This window comes from Meleagris gallopavo, chromosome 22, assembly GCF_905368555.1.
Source record: "Meleagris gallopavo chromosome 22, MGAL_WU_HG_1.1, whole genome shotgun sequence".
NCBI classification, from domain to species: Eukaryota; Metazoa; Chordata; class Aves; order Galliformes; family Phasianidae; genus Meleagris; species Meleagris gallopavo.
In genome coordinates, this window is record NC_139425.1 from 8,643,975 (window position 1) to 8,661,042 (window position 17,068).

Sequence of the window (17,068 nt, forward strand, 5' to 3'; positions counted from 1 at the left end):
AACAGCAACTAATGGGGTGACTGTGCAAGTAGCTGCCAGAAAAGCTTCAGCTGATCCCTTGAATCCCTTCCCAAGTTGTGTTTCCCTGCCCTGCCCATCCTGGTGACTTGCTCTTGTTCATCCAAACGCAGCTCCTGCTGCGATCTCCTGGCACTTTGGCATCAATTATTCTCTAATAAATTGTTTTTAATTTCAGCTCCGTAGGAGAAAAGAAAGGAAAAAAAAAACAAAAAACAAAAAACAAAAAACCACAACCCCTTGCATGGGAGACAACAGAAAGTACACGTGTAGCAATTATCTGTAGGATTTTACACAGAGAATTAGGAAGCTGCTCGCGCATGTCCTGCATGCTCATTACAGGAGCAGTTTGTGGCTGGCAGGGGATTTTCCTGTGCAGCCACTGGGGGTTCATTGCAGCTGTTAAATTCCTTTCATGTGTTTTCCATTGGTTGTTTTTTTCTTTTTCCTATTGAATTTTACGTGAACCCACTGATTTATAACCTCTCCCATGTACCTGTGTGAGGTGAATGCTTTTGTCCTTTGCTCTCCAGAAGTGCTGTTGAGGTGTTTGGTGTAGGGCGAACCTGGGCTGGGCATGAGCACCATTCTGTGCTTCTGCTCATCTGCTCAGTGGGTTTGGGGTACAGATGAGGTCCTCATGCATTCCTGTGCTCTGGGGATAGAGCATTTGCTTTCTTTGACACCCCAAGCCCTGGGTATTTATGGTTATTCCACAGAATAAAACCCCTGAGCAGATAGTACCATCAGCAAGGATGTTGGCAGATAACAGGCAGGAGGTCTTCAGCTGAGTACGTTATCATTATCTCTTTTTTTAATTTCACTTCATTTCAGCCCATCTGAGGCAAATTTGCTCTTTGGAATAGTTGGGAGCCACCTGGACCAACAAGAGCTCACCCCAAACCTCAGACCCTGCAGTGCCATGTATAGAATCGCAGCATCTCAGAGTTGCTGAGGTTAGAAAAGACCTCTAAGATCCCCAAGTCCAACTCCAGCCCACCCCACTGTGCCCACCGCCCACCTCCCTCAGTGCCACATCTCCACAGCTCTGGAACACCTCTAGGGATGGTGACCACTTCATAAGCTGCTGTGCCACTGCATCACTGCTCTTTCTGAGAAGAAAGACCACTGAATTGCCACTGCCCTTCTTTTGACATGCTGCAGGGCCTCCATGTCTTTCTTGTAGCAAGAATAAGCTATCGCTCTCAATAAAGAACCCACTTCTTCTCTTTGATGCAATACAATGCCATTTTTATCTTGTTTTGTTGGTGTCTATCTGTCCTTGCACTCCTCCTCCTCCTTGGAGATTTCTGGATTAAAGAATAAAGCACAGAATTGATTTCCTGGGCGTGCATTAGAGAGGATTATTCCAGGAGATTCATCCGTGTTGGCTGGATTAGCATTTCCAGGGAAGGGCATCCCCCATCTCAAGCATTACTTCTCTTAACATTTCCTGAAACATTCTATTGCTTTAGCAAGCACAGAGAATGCCTCTAACAGACAGCAGAAGTACTCAGTGTTTGAGCTTCAGTGCTTTTAGTAACACTGTCATTTCTCATACAAATGTGTGGAGAGCGTTTTGTGAGTTTTCTTTCCCTTTCCCTTTCCCTTTCCCTTTCCCTTTCCCTTTCTTCTTTCCCCTTTATCTTTCCCTTCCCCTTTCCTTTTTTCCTTTTCCTTTTTCCTTTTTCCTTTTCCTTTCCCCTTTTCCTTTTTCCTTTTTCCTTTCCCCTTTTCCTTTTCCTTTTCCTTTTCCTTTTCCTTTTCCTTTCCCTTTCCCTTTCCCCTTCCCTTTCCCTTTCCCTTTCCCTTTCCCTTTCCCTTTCCCTTTCCCTTTCCCTTTCCCTTTTCCTTTTCCTTTTCCTTTTTCTTTTCCTTTTCCTTTTCCTTTCCTTTTCCCTTTTCCTTTCCGTTTCCCTTTCTCTTTCCCTTTCCCTTTCCCTTTCCCTTTTCCTTTTCCTTTCCCTTTTCCCTTTTCCTTATTCTTCTCTCTTTCTTTCCCTTTTTCCTTTTCTGCCTTTCTTTTTCACATGAAGAACTTCAAGCAGATGGCGCCCAGGAGTTCCCAGTGGAGTTTGTATTTTTTTGGGACTCGCAGAACTTATTGTGGATGGCAGAGTGCTTCCTCCCTCGTGCCTCAGTGGCACAGCTCCATCATTATAACCTGTGTATGGAAATGACTCCTTCACCTCTGGACGTTAAACCCGCATCTCTAGAGCTCTCCAACATGGTGCTGGGAAACCATCCATCCAGCCCATGCCCAAAGCAGTATTGGTGCAGGAAAGGAGAGGAATTGGGGCAGTGATGCCACACACAGCCCTTAGGAAGAAGTGAGCCACGAGAGCATGTGCTGGAAGCACAGCCTGGACACGCAGTAAATCCTCACCCAGCACGGGTGCCCCAGCCTGAGGTGTCAAAGGACAAAACCAAGCAAACAAAAAAGAAAAGAAAACAAAACAAAAAAAAACACCTAGTTTTTTTTCTCCTTCTTTCTAGTTATTTTTGACAAGCTGGAAGAGAACAGGGGGAGAGGGAAAGGCTGACGCATGTTTGATATACACTTTTGACAGAGATTTTGCTTTATTATGTTTAATTGAAAAGTGTTAACGCTGGCCGACATGAATATTCAGCTGATGCCTTTTGGTGCCATTCCAGGAGTTATGATCGCCTGTGATTCCACCACGGCTTCTCAGCACGGAGCCCTGTCAAAGCTGGAGTGACAGTGGGGAAGCTATTAATTGAAATAGCTTCATTAATTAGTAATTAACAGCAGGGTAATGACTATGTCACACATCGTATTTCAATGAATGCCCTTCATGTGTTATGGGGTCTTTAATTAAAGAATATGCATTTTAATTAAAGGCAAGTTTGGCCCTTTGGCCTCTGGAATACAAAAGATGTTTTAAACTTTCAGGACTTGGAGGAGGAAAGGTTGGATCGGGGAAGAAAGCTGAGTGTGAGCTCCCAAGTTCAGTCCATGCAGTTGCCATATCCGGATGGGCCCTGGGGACATGGGGCTGAGGGCTGTGCCTTGCACCAATGTCTTCCATCAACGTCTTGTCCCCAGCACTTTGTTCCCAATGCCTTGCGCCAGCACCTTGAGTCCAGTAAGTTGTAATAAGGCCTTGCTTGGGAATTAAGGGTTGGGGAAATAATTGCCATGTTGTTGCTGGGTTTTGAAACAGCTCAGGCACGGCTCCAATCCCTCACAGCAGTGCTGCAGAATCACAGAATCATTACGGTAGGAAAAGACCATTAAAAATAAAGTCCAACCCCAACTCATCACCACCCATCACCACCATGCCCACTAAACCATATCCCTCAGTGCCACAAAGCATGTGGCAATTGCTCCTGAGACACATACGGGAATTAGAGATCATTTCAATGGGCCAAAGGACATAAATTACAGCAAGTTTCTGTCTTTTCAAATTTTGCTGGCTAGCGTTTACTCCTTAGTACATTAGTGGGCACAGTTTTGGTTTCTTTTGGCTGTACACACAGCTCTTTTGGAGCGATCCCAAGCTAATGCTCAAAACCACAATATGTATGTTTATATGAGCTTCACATTGAGCACTGAGGGAAAGTCCAGGCACACGGACCCAGGGTGCAAGAGAAATGCATACAGTCCCAAAGAAAAAACCCAAACTCAAGGAAAAAAAAAAAGAAGAAAGAAAGATAGAAAGAAAAAACCAACCTAACCAGAAACAACAACCAAAAAGGCTACTTTATATTTTTATCAAAAAAAGAGCATTTTCATTTTCAAAACAAAAACTTCAAAATAGCCTCTTTTTAAAATAAACTCTACTCCCCTGACATCTCGATCTGAAAGCCTGAAAAGAAGCTTCCCAAATGTGATGAGGATTAGACGAGTGAGACATTGCATTTCAAAGAAAAAACGGCACATCAAACATGTGGGAGAGAGACATTGAAGTCCTCACCCAGGAGGGCTCCTGTCTGGAGACCTGGGCAAGGCAGAGACAGCCGAAAGTGCTGAAGGAGAAGATGGGAAGGGCAGGAGGGAGCTTCTGTCCTTCTGAAGGCAGCTGGGTCTGGATCAGGCCTCCTCCTGCTAATGATGCTGTTGGCGTGCTCCAGCTGAAGGGTTCCCAGGAGGCAGCCTCCTGTGTTTGGGGCTGTGATGCTTCATGTCCCACCTGCCTCTCTGCTGTGTGCTCCCCAGGGGGCTCACACGAGGTGCTGGTCAAAGGCATGATCTTGTCAAACCAACTGCAGAAATTAATTTAATAATGAAGTATGCAGCTGAAGCGCATCTTCCACCCTACCTACTTGGCTATTTCTGTTAGGTCTTGGGTTCTTTACAATGGTCAACCCTGCAGACACAGCCTGAGTCCTCAATTTATTGCATGGCAATGACGTTTCCCTCAGTGTTGAGATGTTGCCTCGATTTATGAGCTCCAGAAGAAATTCCATTAAAACATCCATAAAAAAGCAATAGTTCTGTTGGAAGTAACAGTGAAGTGAGGACCACGAGGGGCAGATGCCTCCAGCTTCGTGCCTCAAGACATCATTGCCTTGTCATGGGCCAGACCTCAGCTGATGCCACCAACAGCCCTGTGGAGGGGATAGCTAGAAGCTGGGACACACAGCTATGTGCTGAACTGAGACCAGGTGGCTCTGGTGCCAAAGAGGAAGAGTGTAGGGGATGAGGTCTGGGACAAAGTGCTCTGGAATCACAAAACGAGGAATGAACAGTGGGCGAGGGAATGGATGGAGACAAGCGGATGTTCGAACTCAGCGCTAAACTTTGCATGGGAATCTGGGGGAGGGAAAACGTGTGAATCACTGAGGGTATTTGAGTATGGTAATTAATGTTAATAACATTAAATAATTTAAATGGACAAGCAATATTTTACATGGTATTTCTCTGGCGTTTTTACTGGTGTCACACAGGGTTTGTCCTTGCACCCTGGATCAGGGCGATCTTGTTCTCCACCGCTGTTATTTGGTGGTAAGGGAATTTTAAAGACAATCATTTTTCTTTCTGTTTTCCAAAGTGTAACTCCAGGTTTGAGATTCCCACTAAGGTGAGAAGGTAGATTGTACATACACAACAGATATATTTATTTCCCAACAGCAGATATTTGGGCAGTCTTGGGAACATGGACCATGCTGCGGTTCACAGTAACATATATTTCACTACTACATTTGCTCTGACTCTACAAACAGTACATTTGAAGCATATTTTCACCTTTCAGCTCTACATCCATCCAAGCCCCCCTGGGTTTGGTTTCACAACCCGTGCTAAAGTTGCGACCAAGCTGGAGGGTGGAGTGTCATCCCAGCCTGCGTCAGAAATCGCCCTCAGTCCCACTGTGATGGTTCATACAGCTGCTGAAATGCTGCTGGTGTGCTCAGCTGTGTGCAAGGCACAGAGACCAGGTTTGCCTCCTGAGCAAAGCTGCTTGAAAAATCAGATAGGAATGGCTAAAAGGAAAATGGCTGCTTAGGTAAATAAATGTTGGCGGCACATAGAAGAGCAGAAGATGCTACAGCTTTTGTAAAAAAACAAGAACCGAAACCTCTTGTTTGCCAGTTATCCAATCTGTGATGCTGGCAGGACTCACCTTAAGAAAAACAACAAAAAATTCTAATAGAATTTTAATTTCCTTCAAAAAATTCTCACAAAAAAATGATCCTGATTTAGGTTTGGTTTAGACAGACCATGCCTAAAAACATGAAGAATTAAATACTTGCATTTTTCCAGCCCTATCCCATTTGATGCAGGGCAGAGAGATGCTCAAGGCATTTTTAGATTATAGAATCAGAAAACAACAAAATCATTAAGGTTGGAAAGGACCACTAAGATCACCAAGCCCATCAACCCACCACCAATATGCCCACTGACCACGTTCCTCAGCGCCACAAATGATGCAGCTCTTCGTAACTCTGGAGATTTAAAATTTAATTAAATGCAGTCAAATCTCTATTTGAATGCAGTGCAGATGGGAGGAGAGGAGCATGGTTGGGCATCATGGGACATCTGGGCCACAATATCCCTTTTTTTGGCCCTGAATGGCCAGGAAGTCCCACCTGGAGATGACCCACTCCATGCAAAGCAGTTTGGACCTGGACAAGTAATGGCTGTGCTGTAACTCCGATGTTTCCTGGGGAGAAGAGCTGGCTGTTAGTTGGTTAGGTTAACTCGTTAGGTGCAACTCGTTAACGTGGTTGTGGTGGGATGCCAACAACAGGCCAACCACACGATGCTTTGGAGTGAAGTCAACGCTGCTCTGTGTCTGAGCCCCACCTCGGCAGAGCATCGTGACCTCAGACTGACAGACAGACTAACGGGCGGACAGATGGACGCATCCAAGGCACAGGTTTACATGAGATCCCAACATCTCCCTGTATGCCAGCATCCTGTGGAAGCACCTGACCTTGCTCTGCTTTCCCGCGTCGTGCCTCAGCGGGATGGAGCCGACTCGTTCCTTTCTTCCTCTGCTTTCCCCCCACACCATGTTTGTTGTGTACCAGACGTCGCCTCATCGCTTTCAAATCAAACACCGTCTTCCTTTCTGCCTCTCTGCTCCCAGAAATTAAAATGTGGCAAGGTCCTTTTTTTTTTTTTTTTTCTGTTGTTTTTGAACAGCGAGATTAAAAGTTGTTTGAAGAATAACGTTTTCCTAAGTTTTAGCTGACATTCAATTTTAATGACTTTTTAAACAAAGTAACTATTAACTGTGCATCGTTTTATAGTTTCCTGATGTCTGACAGGTGTTTTTGCCCATGTGGGAAACAGATGCTAATAACATTTTCCCTAATAGCTCATAAATAATAAGCATTTAGCATTTCCCTTTGTATACCGCTCTGTCAATAGCCAATTTACTTTTCAGAAGCCACAACGTTTTCCTGTCAATCAGTTTTAGCCTCGGGCACTTTTTGGTGATTAGAAACCCCTTGGAGAGAGAGAACTCCAAATTAGTTTTAAATAAAAAATAAGAATATTCATGCTGTTGAACATCTAAAGGTAAAAAAAAAAAAAAAAAAGATCTGGGCACATAGATATCACTGGTGGGGTATTAATACTTCATAGAAATAGAGTGACCAAGTGTTCTCGGGAGAAATGCAGCAAAGACAAGCACATGACACAAAGAAAGTAATATTCGCAGGAGAAAAATAACTTTTTATTTAAAAAACAAAACAGTTTTAGGAGCTTGTTACAGAGATTGAGCTCTAAGAGAGCTCCATCACCTTCTCATTTGGAAAACAAGCCGTAAGCCAGCACAGCACACAGTGCTTACTGCTGTGCCTCATCCTCTCAGTAAGTCTTGGTTCTAGTCCTGATATTTCGTGTCTTTCCAGATGAGAAAATGGGGAAAGCAGAGACCTTTCCCTGCTAGGAGACAGCAGGTGCAGAGCTGGGAAACTCTTGGGGGGACACTGGAGCCACACAGTGCTGGGGATATGGGGACTGACTCCTGTGGGTCTGCCTGCGGCTGGCTTATCCCTGCAGGACACCTTCTCTGCAATCACACAGAGTGCTGGATAAGGGCCTGGGCATCTCTTCTCAGACCTTTCAGGCTTCTGTATAATAGCCATGTGCCTTCTTCTAATGATCTTCAATTTAAATCACATTTTTCCCCTCAGTGATACCAACAGACTGCACTTTGGAAGAGAGAGGAGGCTCGTGCACTGGGACTCAAGCCTGCTCCTAGGGATAGTGTATTCAGGTTACACCCAGCCTTGACTTATCAGCATTTTGCAGCTTATAGGACTTTTCAGAGCAGCTGGTTCTGGTCTCCAATGGAGATGGGATACCAGTATGGATGGAGTTTTGTCTTTCCTGCATAAATGAGCTGAAATTCATTGATTTCGCCGTTCATTAGCCTTACATCATCACATCATCATTGCAATATGCAGCTCAACCACAGGACATATTTTCTCATTCATTTTGCAAGAGAAATGAGGGGATGCAACATTTACCAGCCAGTAAAGGCAGCATAATTTTGTGAAATAGTGGTCTCATCTATTCTAACATATTGACCTGAAACTCCACGGATTGCTGGCATATCTGCAGCTGCACAGAATATCAGTAAACCCCAAGGGGTGTTAGTTAATCAGATGTAAACATGAATAATGCAGTGACACAAAACGCAGGTATCACATCAACGCGAGACAAAGGGTCAGAGAGTGGGTTGGTTCTGCTGGCAGATTGTTCCCCTTGAATGAAGGAAGAGGAAACTTTTGCCCTCGAATGAAGCGGTTTTGCAGGCCTTACCATCAAACATCACAACGGTGACGTGATCCACATCACTTCCTTCCTTCACACCACCATTCTGTAGCAGCTGCTGTGCCACATCCACCCCTTCTGAGATGACAGCAGCGAAAGGGTTAAGGCATAGCTAGATGATGAGCCTTGAATTAAGCATCAGCAGTGAGGTGAGGAAGCCTGGGTTTCTTTAAGCAGTTTAGGCTGCCTGGCTGCCCATGCAGAAGGCAAACATGCCTAAGATTTCAATTCACATGTGGTGACTTTCTAATAATAAGGGATGTTAATTGAGAATAGAATATTGCTAGCAGGTGAGTAACAATTAGCTGACATTCTGGCTTTCACAAAGCTTACCATGCCTCGTGCATGCATAGTAGGCTGGAAAACACTGCTACATATCAAATTTTAAAGCTATAAGATGAATGCCTTGGAAGGAATTGGGCTTCTGGAACCACGCTGGGTTGGCACCCGTTGCCACAGAAGACTTCCAGCAGTAGGGTGTTGGTTGTGCTTAGGGCCTTCTGTTCAATTCCCAACAAGGCAGCCTCCATGAAGAGTACCAACCAGGAATAAGTGGACCAAAAAAACCCAATGCTTGGTACTGTTGGCATTGTCACTCCTTTTCATGGACTGGGTGCTGATGGACCACCCAAGCCTGTGGGAATTTTTGACACTTGCTCTTGTGGTGGTGTTGCATGGGAATTCCCCTTGCTGTGTAACTAAGCATTAAATATAAGCGGTTTGAAAGAAACCCAGAAAACCTGTGATACTTTCCTGTCTGTGATTTGTCATTCACTCATTTCTTGGCACTCTTCGTCCGCCTGTGTTTCTATCATTCCCACCTGTCCCAGCCCCCAGTCATGGCTGCTCTGGCTCCCACATAGTAATAGTCAGCCTCCTTGGCCAATCTCAGTGGTCTCAAAATGAGGGGAAAGCCCTTAAAATCCTCACACGTCATTACGAGACTTCCACACCGGAGTGATGAAGAGGGATCAGAATAATCCCAGTGAGATATTTTGATGTATTTAACCTCCATTCTCTTTGCTTCTGCACTGGTTCACATCCTCTCCATTGCCTCTTTTTTGGCTTTGTACACTCCAAATGGTGGACTGCTCCAAACAGCTACCTCGTTAGTTTTTCCTTTCTGAGCAGTTGGGTTGGAACATATGCCATCGGACCTGGTGTCCCCAGTTAAAACCCCTGTCACATCACTAAATATTTTAGCAAATAAAAAATTTTTTAAACACGCGGCCAGATGTCCACACTGACATAGTGCTTAAGGCGTTCGACTGATAAAAAGCCAGGGCCCTTGGTAAGTGGGGATTTAAAAACATGTCCTGAGGCAAGTGTGTGATATTAAAAACATCCTGGGCTCTTTTGTATGGAGATTTGCATACGTTGAGGTTTTAAAGAGAGTGTCCATCTGTCACTGAGCATTCTCCCAATACAACAAAGCATTGATAAATATTTTGAACCCCAGTCACTTTTCAGCAGGCACCAGCAAGGAAGCAGAATGGTTTCAGCTGGGATATCCATTGCTTTGTGCAATAAAAGGAGCTGCGGTTTCACTTGGAAGCTGTGTTTAATATTTATGAGGATGACAGCCCTGTACAAACATAGAACTATAACCTGGCCCTCAAGTGATTCCATAAAAAAGTATCTGCCAGCCAGAACAAAATACAAAAACTAAAGCTTTTGTTCTGGAAAGTCTGGTTGCTGAATTTAGTGATGTGTCACCAGTGCTCTCCAACAGTAGTGGCAATGCAGCAATGGGAAGATTCCTGGCAACTTTAACAGACCATGGACCAGCCTGGATGCATCTGAACCATCACAGAAGTGGATAAACTCATCGTCCTTAGCATATGATTCAGAAAGAATGGCCAAAAATTCAACTGGCTGCAACCCTGTTCAGATCTGTTGCATCAGTGGTGGGTTTGGATGCTTGGATTTGAGACAATATCTTGCTTTAAGGCTCAGAGCGGGATGCAAGAGAGCACAAAGTGGCATCAAGAAAGGGATCAGGATCAGAATGTTCTGACAGTACCGCAAGGCCTGGTGGCATCGTACAGAAGGGAAAAAGAAGCAAGCATGGCTCTGTGCCTTGTGGAGCTGGCAGCCTCGTTTTGGATGGAGTGGTGTGAATGGCCACCTCTCCAAATTTAACAGTTGTGGTTTTTCTGGGGGGCTGGCATTTTTTCAAGGAGATGACATATTCCTCAAGCTTCTAGAAGATCTGAGGAATTTGAGAAAAGACATGGTCACAGCACAAAGTATGCTGGCAGCAACTATTGGAGTTCATTAGACGACTACAGTTTAGGCAGGTGTGCATCTGAACAGATTGGTCATCTCAGCAGATTTCCAGTCTGTCCTGCTCATACTCTTTCTTTCCTTTAATCCAAATCCAGTTCTAACTCTTCCTACCTGACCACTGGCCTTTCTAAAGAGCTGCCCAGAGATAAATTGTTGCTCATCACGGGTCTCTCTTTCTCTTTCAGTCCCAGACCTTCCTCTAATTGTGCAGTAAATATTATGGTGCTTATAGTGGGAGATGCCAGGTGGCAGGCGGTATTTCCATAGCCTATTTCCATAGGTGCAGGATGATGTTCCTACACAGCGCTGGGTGGGTGACTGAGCATGCACAGCGAGTCGCTTCCTTACAAGTACGTCTGGGGGCATTTCTGTAAATTCAGTGTTAGTTTTGTTAAACATCTGAGGAAAGGAGACTTCAAGAAAGCAATAGGCAGACAGTAACAGAAGAAGAATCTCTGTTTCATTTGTGGAATACGTGTATTTATTGGGAAAGCACTGATTTTTTCTCCTAGCTGGCAATGCATGTTTACTGCTCCTCGAAGGCAGCAGTACTTTATCTGCATATATATGCTGCTAAAGGAGACCTTGACTTCACTTCCACAGATGCTTCCAGCCAAGCCGGGGACATCTGATGTGCTTTGGGATGGATCCTGTGTGTCTTGATGTTCAGTGGATTGGTGTTAAATGGATGATGTCCTGGAAGGACAGGAGAATGTGACAGGAAAAATGGCTCAGGACCACATCAATTTCAGGCAGAAGAGTGGGGATGTTGTGGATGAGGATCAGGCAAAGACATTCAAGCCCTAAGGCCAGTTTTTGGAGAAAGTTAATGCTCACCTGCTTGATTAATCTCTGCTTGAACTTTAAGCTGTAGCATTCATGCTGGGATCTCAACGTGCAATTGCAGCTCACAAGCTTTCAGCGGGCTCTGATGGGACAATCATGCTGGCAGTAAGATACACAGTCATATGGTTCAGATCTGAAAATGAAATATGGTATTCTAGTCTTTTCTTGTCTTTTGGGCACTAATTTATATTAGAGGGCCATTTTACCCCTAGGACTTCGTCTGTCACCTTGGGAGCAAGGACTAGGTACAGCTGAAGAAGGGCTGGGAGAGTTCTATGTATGACTTAGAGGCTGCTTGGCACCTGAGAGTTGAGATCCTCTCTGCTTTTCTCCCACAGCAATTCACAGCTCAGGACGAGGCTCTAGCTTGGGTAGAAGCATTTTAGAGAAAAAAACAACCCTCACTACACCCATATCCCATCTCCTCAAAGCTTGCCTACTGCCAGCTCCCTAATTTATGTAAACTGGTCGTCAGAACTGAATTAAAACCTACAATTAGCAATCCAGGAGGGCACGGCTGTAATTCAGACAGATGTGCCACTTACAAATATTTACATAAAGCCTGTGGAATAACCAGTGCTCCCACAGGGAGCGATGCACATGCCAACTGGTGTCCTCAGAGCATGCAGGGCTTGGCTTTGTGACCTGTTATTGCCAACTTCAGCCCTTGGGTCAAAAATGTCAAGACCTGAAGATGTTGTCAAGAGCCGTAAAATTTTTTGGGCCAGATAGTTAACAGTTTCCACTTTTCCAGCTGCAGAAGTTCACATTTAATGTGAAGAAACTTCATACTGGAAAATGTAAATTAAATTTGGAAGATATTCCATTGATATTTCCTTGCCACTTGAATCGCACCCAGTATTTCCTGCCCCGTTACTGATTGCCTTCTTGGCAGGAATGTATTCCAAAATGACTGCAAAAGACCATGAATTTATTTCAGATATTTATGGAAATAATCAGAATACTCAGAGCAACAGATGAAAGAAGACTGAGTACAGATTAATTTGCTTACTGGCAAAATAGAGGAAAAACAACAAGAACAACAAAAAACCAGTTGCCCGCTTTCAGTCTTATTTTATCAGTAGTTTGCCCAAAACTTTCCAATTTAAAAATACACTTTTATTTCAAAATGGAAGTGATGTGCACAAAACTTGATTTATCTGCTGGCCTTGGCATGCGGAATATTCCAGCAGTGGGTTTGCTTTGTTTCAGCACAATGGAAGCTGAAAAAAAATACTGCAGACAAATTTTATTATTGCAGCTTTTATGTGGGACATGAAAGCACACTAGTTTAATACAAAGTCATTACTGCAGTTAAAACCATTAAGTTAATTAATATGGACATTTATTACTGCCGATAAAAGATAATATCAGGGGATTTATAGAAACAATATATCTGTATATTCTTCCTCCTAGTCTACATGAAGACAGGACTTACAATGGGACAGAATACACTGCGGTGGCACATGTTAGTAGGTTTCCACTGGGAGCGGGTCAAGGGGAAAAGTTGTGGTGGGGTCATTGAAGAACCCCAGGTCCTGAGAGCACCAGTGCTCACAGAATGAGCCCTTCAGCCTTTGCAGAACTGCAGAATCACAGAATCATTAAGGTTGGAAAAAGAACACTAAGAATATCCAGTCCAACCCCAGCCCACCACACCGTGCCCACTGACCACATTTCTCAGTGCCGCATCTCCATGATTCTGGAACACCTCCAGGGACGGTGACTCTACCACCTCCCTGAGCAGCCTGTGCCATTGCATTTCCACTCTTTCAGAAAAGAAACTTTTGCAAAGACCCAACGTGACCTGGTGCAACTTGAGGCCATCACCTCTTGTCCTATTGCTGTTGCCTGGGAGCAGAGGCTGACCACCGCTTCACTCCAACCTCCTTGCAGGTGCTGTAGAGAGCAATCAGATCTCCTCTGAGCCTCCTCCATACTGAACCATCCCAGCTCCCTCAGTCACTCCCCATAATACCTGTGCTCCAGACCCTTCACAGCTTTGTTGCCCTTTTCTGGATGTGCTCCAGGGCCTTGATGTCTTCCTTGTAGTGAGGGACCCAAAACTGAACACAGCACTCAAGATGCAACTTCACCAGTGCAAGTACAGAAGGATCATCACCATCCCAGACCTGCTGACTGCACATCAGGACTTCTTGCACAGCAGGAAGAAGGTGAAAGGGTGCAGAGCCCCTGACCCAAATTCATCCTTGTGCTCACATGCATAAGGGTGAGCAACCCGTCTGCTGCTGAATGTGGGGACACTACTAACCCCCATAATGATATCAGTGATGATTCTGCATGGAGTTTTCTAGCGTAGAACTAGAAAAGTCAATGAAACCATCTCTCAACCCCTCCACTTCCCCGAGTCTAGAAAAGTTCAAGTTGTCCCTGACTGCTCTTGGTCATATACTTGTACTGATGTCGGATAACAGTTGGGAATCACAGTAATTTAATAAAGCTTTGCAAATGTAGACAACTGCAGAATGTGATAGAGGGGCTGTATCCATCACGGTAATGACAGACATTAGCAGAATGCCAAGTGTTTTGGTCTCAGCAGATCTGTCACCGCTTTGCAGCCGGCAGTTGTAAGCACAGGTCTGTGCGATGGCCGCTCTCATTTAGTGCTGTCTGCAAAGCTGTCATTTCAAGAGAAGATTTATTGGGCTGATACATGTGATTTATGTCAGACGGTTCCAGCTTTGCTAACTTACGGGTGACAATAGCAGTTAACAAACAATTAAAATCTGTGATCCGTAGTGGTGGAAGAGCTGGGACAGTTCCTGGAGCTGCCCTTCTGCACCTCCTCCTCTGCGAACCCTGACTGGGAGGCTGAGGGGAATTCAGGATCTGCCCTCCTTGGCCTGCACGGTCTCTTCCTCTTTTTAAAATGGTGTGAACGGGTGCATTGCTAACTCTGATCTTCTCTAGCTTCACGTTCCTCGTGGTTGTGCCGTGATATCTCAAGGAGATGGGAGATACCTTCATCCACATAGATGTGTTTGTCTGTGGTCGTGGTCTGCCAGCACTGCACAGAAGCCAGTGGGGAGCACCATTACAAAAAAAACCAAAAGCATTCAGATACTGCCTTATTCCATGGCTAAGCCCAGTAAGTCTGTTCTCTGCCAGAGAAGCTCCTCCAGGACCCCTCTCTCAGCCATTCCCCGCTCCAAAGCTGATGGTGGTGACCCCATGGTGCCATCCCCACACCCGAACTGATGCCATGCCCCATCTGGGGAGCACCCATACAAAAAGCTGGTGCAAAACAAGGCTGTGAAAAATCAACATTCCCACCTGAGAGCAATTCAGGTTGAACACATCAGGCAGCACTTCTTCCTTCCAGGATCTGCAGTGACTGACGAGCAGTACCAACCCTGGAGCCTCAGGACAGTCCCCTGTCCGCATGGGATTGCAGCCATTCCAGCCTGCTGGGAGCAGGGTGAGCCTGTCTGTACATTGGCACAAACCAAACTCTTTTAAATTAGACACCATTTTGGAAATAATTAGCCTCATTGCATATACACAGTGGCTCTGCTATGAATGATGTAAGCTTAATTACTAATGGCAGGGATGTAGGGTTTTTTTTGTGTGTGTGTGTGTGTGTGTGTCCTTCTGTTACAACTGCAAATGACTGTAAACACCAACCTTGATGGGTACTTTCACCTGCTGAATGCTGCAGCACTTTCCTCCTCTTCTTTTTTGTAGATGCTACATGAGAGATCAGATTTTCCTCCCACTGTAAAGTGGGTACAGGAAGACAACATGCTGTCTAATACTCAGTATATTTACATCTTTTTCTCTTGTTTTATGTACCATCTTCAGTTTGTATTAGAAGTTTGTATTTGGGGTTCTGTGCTTTGCAATATTAAAATCATGGGAGCATGTCTTCTGGTTTGACTGCAGGGCTGAATTCTCAGACCCTTTACATGCAGGAGTGAGCTCTTCCAAAGCAGTGAGACTGTAGGAGACAGTGGATCAGTGAGACTGTACAGTATCAGCTTCACTGATCAGGCTGCTGCAGCTGGGACATGGGTGTGAGAACCTAACTCAGCTCAGGAGGGCAGCCAGCACCCCATGCCAGGCTGAGAAGAGAGAAAGCTTGCTTAAAGGCAAGATAGAAAACCTCAGGAGCCAAACAACCCCTGGAAAAAACTACCATTGAGCAGAGGTGATCCAAGCTGACATTGAGAATTGTTTGATTTACAATAACAGGGAGATAATATTTTGCTAAGCCTCTCTGTAATACAATGTGTGTCATTTTAAATTTCCCATTACACTGAGCAATCTAATAAATAAATGCCCGAGCTGCAATAAACATGAATCATTCAGTGCAGAGAAGCTCTCAGCAGTCCTGTAACAAATATCTTCTTCCTAATGGTCTTTGGAAGTCACCGATTAATTTGACTTTCAGCCGACTGGCTCTGAAGGCACAGCCAGGAGGGTGCTTGCAAGACGCTGGGTCAAACTCTGCAGAGATTTAGTGACAAATCAGATTTACAAATTAGGGATGTGCCACTCGGTAAAGAATACATCTCGAGCCGGGTGATTAGCAAGTACACGGTCAAATGGAATTGGCTACTGGGATTTTTCAGGTTTTTTTTTTTTTTTTTTTTTTTTTTGTTATTATTCTGGGAAACAAAAGCATGCTTTACATGCTGCAGTGATGAAAGCCGCCTTCCGAGAACAAGAAAGCAGTTCGTGTTATCTGTCCCCTAATTCCTGCAGTTAACCTTTCCCTGGATTACGTGCATGTGAAGGTATTTTAACTACCTTGTGTCCTCATGCCAGTATTTGTTAGAATTTGGGATTGAATTTAATATGAGTAATGTCAGGAGAAACAGGTCAGGGTTTCAGATTAACACCAATAACCATAATGAGAACAGATGCTTATATCCATCTGGAATGTAGATTTAATATGCTAAATTCATAGCTCAGCCCATGAAATGCAATCATCAGATGTTTACTGGTCCCAATTTAATGAGCGATTTTGGATTAAACGGGGGCCAAACAACCGGCCACCAATCTATATTAAATCTCTGCAAAATGAAAATTGCAAAGATTTACTTAGGGTCATTACACAAGAAAATTTAATCACAACCTCATCCATAATGTCACATCGTCATCAGACTGATAATTGAAATGCCATGTGAGGGATTATGAATAACCCTCTGTTTATGAAGATAGCTTTCTGATCATCTCCGTGTCCTGTGAGCAACATAAAATATGATTTGTATTAATGTACACAGCCCTTGCCTAAAAGAAACCCACTGGGGACCGGCAGGAAAAGTTGGATTTTTTTTACCTTCACTGGAGATGCTGTTAAGGAACATTGTTAAGGAACATTATTGCCACAATTTCTGAGCTGCAGGGTGAGGGGAAGCCCTGAATGCAGCCTTGCTCTGTGCTCCATGGCAGGAGGTGCAGCATGCAGTGCCCCTGCAGCTCTGTGGGTGCTATAAAGTATTCAGCACAGGATTTTAGTGAGCAAACACTGGTTTGTCTAGAATCAATATTAATTTTTCAGACTATGTTCTCTGGGGCAAGAAATGTATCTTCCATTATTTACTGGAACGCTTCACACATTTGGGATGTTAATAAGAACACGCTTTAGACTTTGGTGTTGCAAATTATTCAGCTTGTGGATATTGGGCAATTATATAATTC